Source organism: Ambystoma mexicanum, unplaced genomic scaffold, assembly GCF_040938575.1.
Source record: "Ambystoma mexicanum isolate Mex_15411 unplaced genomic scaffold, UKY_AmexF1_1 Mex_scaf10, whole genome shotgun sequence".
NCBI lineage: Eukaryota > Metazoa > Chordata > Amphibia > Caudata > Ambystomatidae > Ambystoma > Ambystoma mexicanum.
In genome coordinates, this window is record NW_027182325.1 from 3,930,001 (window position 1) to 3,937,500 (window position 7,500).

The 7,500-nt window shown below is 46.9% G+C and overlaps 17 non-coding genes and 8 pseudogenes across 17 annotated transcripts in view; all 25 read left to right on the forward strand.

Annotated features, from left to right (window-relative positions):
- The first annotated feature begins 5 nt into the window (after window positions 1-5).
- On the forward strand, window positions 6-114 carry LOC138544125 (5S ribosomal RNA; annotated as a pseudogene).
- A 106-nt stretch (window positions 115-220) lies between these two features.
- On the forward strand, window positions 221-339 carry LOC138548432 (5S ribosomal RNA). Its single transcript, XR_011292233.1, has one exon. It is a non-coding gene; the product is annotated as a 5S ribosomal RNA (ribosomal RNA).
- A 106-nt stretch (window positions 340-445) lies between these two features.
- Window positions 446-554, forward strand: LOC138546706 (5S ribosomal RNA; annotated as a pseudogene).
- A 106-nt stretch (window positions 555-660) lies between these two features.
- LOC138545714 (5S ribosomal RNA) lies at window positions 661-769 on the forward strand (annotated as a pseudogene).
- Window positions 770-1,232: 463 nt separating this feature from the next.
- LOC138540716 (5S ribosomal RNA) lies at window positions 1,233-1,351 on the forward strand. The gene has a single exon (XR_011288753.1). It is a non-coding gene; the product is annotated as a 5S ribosomal RNA (ribosomal RNA).
- Window positions 1,352-1,457: 106 nt separating this feature from the next.
- LOC138536732 (5S ribosomal RNA) lies at window positions 1,458-1,576 on the forward strand. Its single transcript, XR_011284897.1, has one exon. It is a non-coding gene; the product is annotated as a 5S ribosomal RNA (ribosomal RNA).
- Window positions 1,577-1,682: 106 nt separating this feature from the next.
- Window positions 1,683-1,791, forward strand: LOC138544091 (5S ribosomal RNA; annotated as a pseudogene).
- Window positions 1,792-2,254: 463 nt separating this feature from the next.
- On the forward strand, window positions 2,255-2,373 carry LOC138536726 (5S ribosomal RNA). Its single transcript, XR_011284891.1, has one exon. It is a non-coding gene; the product is annotated as a 5S ribosomal RNA (ribosomal RNA).
- Window positions 2,374-2,479: 106 nt separating this feature from the next.
- On the forward strand, window positions 2,480-2,598 carry LOC138538639 (5S ribosomal RNA). The gene has a single exon (XR_011286730.1). It is a non-coding gene; the product is annotated as a 5S ribosomal RNA (ribosomal RNA).
- Window positions 2,599-2,704: 106 nt separating this feature from the next.
- On the forward strand, window positions 2,705-2,813 carry LOC138543796 (5S ribosomal RNA; annotated as a pseudogene).
- A 453-nt stretch (window positions 2,814-3,266) lies between these two features.
- Window positions 3,267-3,385, forward strand: LOC138537210 (5S ribosomal RNA). The gene has a single exon (XR_011285353.1). It is a non-coding gene; the product is annotated as a 5S ribosomal RNA (ribosomal RNA).
- A 106-nt stretch (window positions 3,386-3,491) lies between these two features.
- LOC138549455 (5S ribosomal RNA) lies at window positions 3,492-3,610 on the forward strand. Its single transcript, XR_011293238.1, has one exon. It is a non-coding gene; the product is annotated as a 5S ribosomal RNA (ribosomal RNA).
- A 106-nt stretch (window positions 3,611-3,716) lies between these two features.
- LOC138551004 (5S ribosomal RNA) lies at window positions 3,717-3,835 on the forward strand. The gene has a single exon (XR_011294743.1). It is a non-coding gene; the product is annotated as a 5S ribosomal RNA (ribosomal RNA).
- Window positions 3,836-3,941: 106 nt separating this feature from the next.
- On the forward strand, window positions 3,942-4,050 carry LOC138544825 (5S ribosomal RNA; annotated as a pseudogene).
- A 463-nt stretch (window positions 4,051-4,513) lies between these two features.
- Window positions 4,514-4,632, forward strand: LOC138551021 (5S ribosomal RNA). The gene has a single exon (XR_011294760.1). It is a non-coding gene; the product is annotated as a 5S ribosomal RNA (ribosomal RNA).
- A 106-nt stretch (window positions 4,633-4,738) lies between these two features.
- LOC138549456 (5S ribosomal RNA) lies at window positions 4,739-4,857 on the forward strand. Its single transcript, XR_011293239.1, has one exon. It is a non-coding gene; the product is annotated as a 5S ribosomal RNA (ribosomal RNA).
- Window positions 4,858-4,963: 106 nt separating this feature from the next.
- Window positions 4,964-5,082, forward strand: LOC138548483 (5S ribosomal RNA). Its single transcript, XR_011292284.1, has one exon. It is a non-coding gene; the product is annotated as a 5S ribosomal RNA (ribosomal RNA).
- A 106-nt stretch (window positions 5,083-5,188) lies between these two features.
- Window positions 5,189-5,297, forward strand: LOC138545528 (5S ribosomal RNA; annotated as a pseudogene).
- Window positions 5,298-5,760: 463 nt separating this feature from the next.
- On the forward strand, window positions 5,761-5,879 carry LOC138541422 (5S ribosomal RNA). The gene has a single exon (XR_011289429.1). It is a non-coding gene; the product is annotated as a 5S ribosomal RNA (ribosomal RNA).
- A 106-nt stretch (window positions 5,880-5,985) lies between these two features.
- On the forward strand, window positions 5,986-6,104 carry LOC138540571 (5S ribosomal RNA). Its single transcript, XR_011288614.1, has one exon. It is a non-coding gene; the product is annotated as a 5S ribosomal RNA (ribosomal RNA).
- Window positions 6,105-6,210: 106 nt separating this feature from the next.
- On the forward strand, window positions 6,211-6,329 carry LOC138539126 (5S ribosomal RNA). The gene has a single exon (XR_011287204.1). It is a non-coding gene; the product is annotated as a 5S ribosomal RNA (ribosomal RNA).
- Window positions 6,330-6,435: 106 nt separating this feature from the next.
- On the forward strand, window positions 6,436-6,544 carry LOC138545840 (5S ribosomal RNA; annotated as a pseudogene).
- A 463-nt stretch (window positions 6,545-7,007) lies between these two features.
- Window positions 7,008-7,126, forward strand: LOC138537831 (5S ribosomal RNA). The gene has a single exon (XR_011285953.1). It is a non-coding gene; the product is annotated as a 5S ribosomal RNA (ribosomal RNA).
- Window positions 7,127-7,233: 107 nt separating this feature from the next.
- On the forward strand, window positions 7,234-7,352 carry LOC138546095 (5S ribosomal RNA). Its single transcript, XR_011290888.1, has one exon. It is a non-coding gene; the product is annotated as a 5S ribosomal RNA (ribosomal RNA).
- A 106-nt stretch (window positions 7,353-7,458) lies between these two features.
- Window positions 7,459-7,500, forward strand: part of LOC138547208 (5S ribosomal RNA) — a 119-nt gene continuing 77 nt past the window's right edge. The window contains exon 1 of the ribosomal RNA XR_011291056.1: window positions 7,459-7,500. This exon is cut by the window's right edge and continues 77 nt beyond it. This is a non-coding gene — a ribosomal RNA (5S ribosomal RNA).

The window sequence follows — 7,500 nt, forward strand, 5'->3', positions numbered from 1 at the left end:
CCAGAGCCTACGGCCACACCACACTGAATGCGCCCAATCTCGGAAGCTAAGCAGTGTCGGGCCTCGTTAGTACCTGGATGGGAGACCGCCTGGGAATACCAGGTGCTGTAGGCTTTTTTGTGCTCCAAGTTCAGGAAGTGAGCCATTTCTCAATTGCCTTTCAAAACTGCAAGGTCTAGCTGACTAGATGCTTAAAAGTACAAAACTCACTAGGCCCAGAGCCTACGGCCACACCACACTGATTGCGCCCGATCTCGTCTGATCTCGGAAGCTAAGCAGTGTCGGGCCTAGTTAGTACCTGGATGGGAGACCACCTGGGAATACCAGGTGCTGTAGGCTTTTTTGTGCTCCAAGTTCAGGAAGTGAGCCATTTCACAATTGCCATTCAAAACTGCAAGGTCTAGCCGACTAGATGCTTAAAAGTACAAAACTCACAAGGCCCAGAGCCTACGGCCACACCACACTGAATGCGTCTGATCTCGGAAGCTAAGCAGTGTCGGGCATCGTTAGTACCTGGATGGGAGACCGCCTGGGAATACCAGGTGCTGTAGGCTTTTTTGTGCTCCAAGTTCAGGAAGTGAGCCATTTCACAATTGCCTTTCAAAACTGCAAGGTCTAGCCGACTAGATGCTTAAAAGTACAAAACTCACTAGGCCCAGAGCCTACGGCCACACCACACTGAATGCGCCCGATCTCGGAAGCTAAGCAGGGTCGTGCCTAGTTAGTACCTGGATGGGAGACTGCCTGGGAATACCAGGTGCTGTAGGCTTTTTTGTGCTCCATGATTAGTAATTGCGCAACTTCTCAATTATTTTTCAAATTTGGTATGTTTCCAAAATAATTGTATCCCGTTTTATAGCGGAAATGTTGGACAACATCATGAGGGCTGGAGCTACCTTTTTACATAGAATTAGCAGACAGGTAGTGTGTTCATGGGTAATAAATCGACTTTCACATGTAATGCAGTACAGAGAATATTGAGTCCTTCAAGAGGCATGAAAGAAAACCATTATTGTGTTGATTGTTCTCTCCACCTCCCTGCAACAGACACAGGATGGATGAATTAAAGTTATCCTACCAGACATAGGAGTCCTGAATGGGCCCACCAGTCTTATATATCTCGCCTGATCGAGCCTGATCGAGCGATGAGCGTGGTATCATGTTGCAAGTGGCTGCATGGCTTAGCTTACTAAATGCAAATGCATAAGAGTAATATTCTTAGCATTCCTAGAGCCTACGGCCACACCACACTGAATGCACCCGATCTCGTCTGATCTCGGAAGTTAAGCAGTGTCAGGCCTAGTTAGTTCCTGGATGGGAGACCGCCTGGGAATACCAGGTGCTGTAGGCTTTTTTGTGCTCCAAGTTCAGGAAGTGAGCCCTTTCTCAATTGCCTTTTAAAACTGCAAGGTCTAGCCGACTAGATGCTTAAAAGTACAAAACTCACTAGGACCAGAGCCTACGGCCACACCACACTGAATGCGCCTGATCTCGTCTGATCTCGGCAGCTAAGCAGTGTCGGGCCTAGTTAGTACCTGGATGGGAGACCACCTGGGAATACCAGGTGCTGTAGGCTTTTTTGTGCTCCAAGTTCAGGAAGTGAGCCATTTCACAATTGCCTTTCAAAACTGCAAGGTCTAGCCGACTAGATGCTTAAAAGTACAAAACTCACTAGGCCCAGAGCCTACGGCCACACCACACTGAATGCGCCCGATCTCGGAAGCTAAGCAGGGTTGGGCCTAGTTAGTACCTGGATGGGACACTGCCTGGGAATACCAGGTGCTGTAGGCTTTTTTGTGCTCCATGATTAGTAATTGCGCAACTTCTCAATTATTTTTCAAATTTGGTATGTTTCCAAAATAATTGTATCCCGTTTTATAGCGGAAATGTTGGACAACATCATGAGGGCTGGAGCTACCTTTTTACATAGAATTAGCATACAGGTAGTGTGTTCATGGGTAATAAATCGACTTTCACATGTAATGCAGTACAGAGAATATTGAGTCCTTCAAGAGGCATGAAAGAAAACCATTATTGTGTTGATTGTTCTCTCCACCTCCCTGCAACAGACACAGGATGGATGAATTAAAGTTATCCTACCAGACATAGGAGTCCTGAATGGGCCCACCAGTCTTATATATCTCGCCTGATCGAGCCTGATCGAGCGATGAGCGTGGTATCATGTTGCAAGTGGCTGCATGGCTTAGCTTACTAAATGCAAATGCATAAGAGTAATATTCTTAGCATTCCTAGAGCCTACGGCCACACCACACTGAATGCACCCGATCTCGTCTGATCTCGGAAGTTAAGCAGTGTTAGGCCTAGTTAGTACCTGGATGGGAGACTGCCTGGGAATACCAGGTGCTGTAGGCTTTTTTGTGCTCCAAGTTCAGGAAGTGAGCCCTTTCTCAATTGCCTTTCAAAACTGCAAGGTCTAGCCGACTAGATGCTTAAAAGTACAAAACTCACTAGGCCCAGAGCCTACGGCCACACCACACTGAATGCGCCTGATCTCGTCTGATCTCAGAAGCTAAGCAGTGTTGGGCCTAGTTAGTACCTGGATGGGAGACCGCCTGGGAATACCAGGTGCTGTAGGCTTTTTTGTGCTCCAAGTTCAGGAAGTGAGCCATTTCACAATTGCCTTTCAAAACTGCAAGGTCTAGCCTACTAGATGCTTAAAAGTACAAAACTCACTAGGCCCAGAGCCTACGGCCACACCACACTGAATGCGCCCGATCTCGGAAGCTAAGCAGGGTCGGGCCTAGTTAGTACCTGGATGGGAGACTGCCTGGGAATACCAGGTGCTGTAGGCTTTTTTGTGCTCCATGATTAGTAATTGCGCAACTTCTCAATTATTTTTCAAATTTGGTATGTTTCCAAAATAATTGTATCCCGTTTTATAGCGGAAATGTTGGACAACATCATGAGGGCTGGAGCTACCTTTTTACATAGAATTAGCATACAGGTAGTGTGTTCATGGGTAATAAATCGACTTTCACATGTAATGCAGTACAGAGAATATTGAGTCCTTCAAGAGGCATGAAAGAAAACCATTATTGTGTTGATTGTTCTCTCCACCTCCCTGCAACAGACACAGGATGGATGAATTAAAGTTATCCTACCAGACATAGGAGTCCTGAATGGGCCCACCAGTCTTATATATCTCGCCTGATCGAGCGATGAGCGTGGTATCATGTTGCAAGTGGCTGCATGGCTTAGCTTACTAAATGCAAATGCATAAGAGTAATATTCTTAGCATTCCTAGAGCCTACGGCCACACCACACTGAATGCACCCGATCTCGTCTGATCTTGGAAGTTAAGCAGTGTTAGGCCTAGTTAGTACCTGGATGGGAGACCGCCTGGGAATACCAGGTGCTGTAGGCTTTTTTGTGCTCCAAGTTCAGGAAGTGAGCCCTTTCTCAATTGCCTTTCAAAACTGCAAGGTCTAGCCGACTAGATGCTTAAAAGTACAAAACTCACTAGGCCCAGAGCCTATGGCCACACCACACTGAATGCGCCTGATCTCGTCTGATCTCAGAAGCTAAGCAGTGTCGGGCCTAGTTAGTACCTGGATGGGAGACCGCCTGGGAATACCAGGTGCTGTAGGCTTTTTTGTACTCCAAGTTCAGGAAGTGAGCCATTTCTCAATTGCCTTTCAAAACTGCAAGGTCTAGCCGACTAGATGCTTAAAAGTACAAAACTCACAAGGCCCAGAGCCTACGGCCACACCACACTGAATGCGCCCGATCTCGTCTGATCTCGGAAGCTAAGCAGTGTCGGGCCTCGTTAGTACCTTGATGGGAGACCGCCTGGGAATACCAGGTGCTGTAGGCTTTTTTGTGCTCCAAGTTCAGGAAGTGAGCCATTTCACAATTGCCTCTCAAAACTGCAAGGTCTAGCCGACTAGATGCTTAAAAGTACAAAACTCACTAGGCCCAGAGCCTACGGCCACACCACACTGAATGCGCCAGATCTCGGAAGCTAAGCAGGGTCGGGCCTAGTTAGTACCTGGATGGGAGACTGCCTGGGAATACCAGGTGCTGTAGGCTTTTTTGTGCTCCATGATTAGTAATTGCGCAACTTCTCAATTATTTTTCAAATTTGGTATGTTTCCAAAATAATTGTATCCCGTTTTATAGCGGAAATGTTGGACAACATCATGAGGGCTGGAGCTACCTTTTTACATAGAATTAGCATACAGGTAGTGTGTTCATGGGTAATAAATCGACTTTCACATGTAATGCAGTACAGAGAATATTGAGTCCTTCAAGAGGCATGAAAGAAACCCATTATTGTGTTGATTGTTCTCTCCACCTCCCTGCAACAGACACAGGATGGATGAATTAAAGTTATCCTACCAGACATAGGAGTCCTGAATGGGCCCACCAGTCTTATATATCTCGCCTGATCGAGCCTGATCGAGCGATGAGCGTGGTATCATGTTGCAAGTGGCTGCATGGCTTAGCTTACTAAATGCAAATGCATAAGAGTAATATTCTTAGCATTCCTAGAACCTACGGCCACACCACACTGAATGCACCCGATCTCGTCTGATCTCGGAAGTTAAGCAGTGTTAGGCCTAGTTAGTACCTGGATGGGAGACCGCCTGGGAATACCAGGTGCTGTAGGCTTTTTTGTGCTCCAAGTTCAGGAAGTGAGCCCTTTCTCAATTGCCTTTCAAAACTGCAAGGTCTAGCCGACTAGATGCTTAAAAGTACAAAACTCACTAGGCCCAGAGCCTATGGCCACACCACACTGAATGCGCCTGATCTCGTCTGATCTCAGAAGCTAAGCAGTGTCGGGCCTAGTTAGTACCTGGATGGGAGACCGCCTGGGAATACCAGGTGCTGTAGGCTTTTTTGTACTCCAAGTTCAGGAAGTGAGCCATTTCTCAATTGCCTTTCAAAACTGCAAGGTCTAGCCGACTAGATGCTTAAAAGTACAAAACTCACAAGGCCCAGAGTCTACGGCCACACCACACTGAATGCGCCCGATCTCGTCTGATCTCGGAAGCTAAGCAGTGTCGGGCCTAGTTAGTACCTGGATGGGAGACCACCTGGGAATACCAGGTGCTGTAGGCTTTTTTGTACTCCAAGTTCAGGAAGTGAGCCATTTCACAATTGCCTTTCAAAACTGCAAGGTCTAGCCGACTAGATGCTTAAAAGTACAAAACTCACTAGGCCCAGAGCCTACGGCCACACCACACTGAATGCGCCCGATCTCGGAAGCTAAGCAGGGTCGGACCAAGTTAGTACCTGGATGGAAGACTGCCTGGGAATACCAGGTGCTGTAGGCTTTTTTGTGCTCCATGATTAGTAATTGCGCAACTTCTCAATTATTTTTCAAATTTGGTATGTTTCCAAAATAATTGTATCCCGTTTTATAGCGGAAATGTTGGACAACATCATGAGGGCTGGAGCTACCTTTTTACATAGAATTAGCATACAGGTAGTGTGTTCATGGGTAATAAATCGACTTTCACATGTAATGCAGTACAGAGAATATTGAGTCCTTCAAGAGGCATGAAAGAAACCCATTATTGTGTTGATTGTTCTCTCCACCTCCCTGCAACAGACACAGGATGGATGAATTAAAGTTATCCTACCAGACATAGGAGTCCTGAATGGGCCCACCAGTCTTATATATCTCGCCTGATCGAGCCTGATCGAGCGATGAGCGTGGTATCATGTTGCAAGTGGCTGCATGGCTTAGCTTACTAAATGCAAATGCATAAGAGTAATATTCTTAGCATTCCTAGAGCCTACGGCCACACCACACTGAATGCACCCGATCTCGACTGATCTTGGAAGTTAAGCAGTGTTAGGCCTAGTTAGTACCTGGATGGGAGACCGCCTGGGAATACCAGGTGCTGTAGGCTTTTTTGTGCTCCAAGTTCAGGAAGTGAGCCCTTTCTCAATTGCCTTTCAAAACTGCAAGGTCTAGCCGACTAGATGCTTAAAAGTACAAAACTCACTAGGCCCAGAGCCAATGGCCACACCACACTGAATGCGCCTGATCTCGTCTGACCTCAGAAGCTAAGCAGTGTCGGGCCTAGTTAGTACCTGGATGGGAGACCGCCTGGGAATACCAGGTGCTGTAGGCTTTTTTGTACTCCAAGTTCAGGAAGTGAGCCATTTCTCAATTGCCTTTCAAAACTGCAAGGTCTAGCCGACTAGATGCTTAAAAGTACAAAACTCACAAGGCCCAGAACCTACGGCCACACCACACTGAATGCGCCCGATCTCGTCTGATCTCGGAAGCTAAGCAGTGTCGGGCCTCGTTAGTACCTGGATGGGAGACCGCCTGGGAATACCAGGTGCTGTAGGCTTTTTTGTGCTCCAAGTTCAGGAAGTGAGCCATTTCACAATTGCCTTTCAAAACTGCAAGGTCTAGCCGACTAGATGCTTAAAAGTACAAAACTCACTAGGCCCAGAGCCTACGGCCACACCACACTGAATGCGCCCTATCTCGGAAGCTAAGCAGGGTCGGGCCTAGTTAGTACCTGGATGGGAGACTGCCTGGGAATACCAGGTGCTGTAGGCTTTTTTGTGCTCCATGATTAGTAATTGCGCAACTTCTCAATTATTTTTCAAATTTGGTATGTTTCCAAAATAATTGTATCCCGTTTTATAGCGGAAATGTTGGACAACATCATGAGGGCTGGAGCTACCTTTTTACATAGAATTAGCATACAGGTAGTGTGTTCATGGGTAATAAATCGACTTTCACATGTAATGCAGTACAGAGAATATTGAGTCCTTCAAGAGGCATGAAAGAAACCCATTATTGTGTTGATTGTTCTCTCCACCTCCCTGCAACAGACACAGGATGGATGAATTAAAGTTATCCTACCAGACATAGGAGTCCTGAATGGGCCCACCAGTCTTATATATCTCGCCTGATCGAGCCTGATCGAGCGATGAGCGTGGTATCATGTTGCAAGTGGCTGCATGGCTTAGCTTACTAAATGCAAATGCATAAGAGTAATATTCTTAGCATTCCTAGAGCCTACGGCCACACCACACTGAATGCACCCGATCTCGTCTGATCTTGGAAGTTAAGCAGTGTCAGGCCTAGTTAGTACCTGGATGGGAGACCGCCTGGGAATACCAGGTGCTGTAGGCTTTTTTTGTGCTCCAAGTTCAGGAAGTGAGCCCTTTCTCAATTGCCTTTTAAAACTGCAAGGTCTAGCCGACTAGATGCTTAAAAGTACAAAACTCACTAGGCCCAGAGCCTACGGCCACACCACACTGAATGCGCCTGATCTCGTCTGATCTCAGAAGCTAAGCAGTGTCGGGCCTAGTTAGTACCTGGATGGGAGACCGCCTGGGAATACCAGGTGCTGTAGGCTTTTTTGTACTCCAAGTTCAGGAAGTGAGCCATTACTCAATTGCCTTTCAAAACTGCAAGGTCTAGCCGACTAGATGCTTAAAAGTACAAAACTCACAAGGCCCAGAGCCTACGGCCACACCACACTGAATGCACCCGATCTCGTCTGA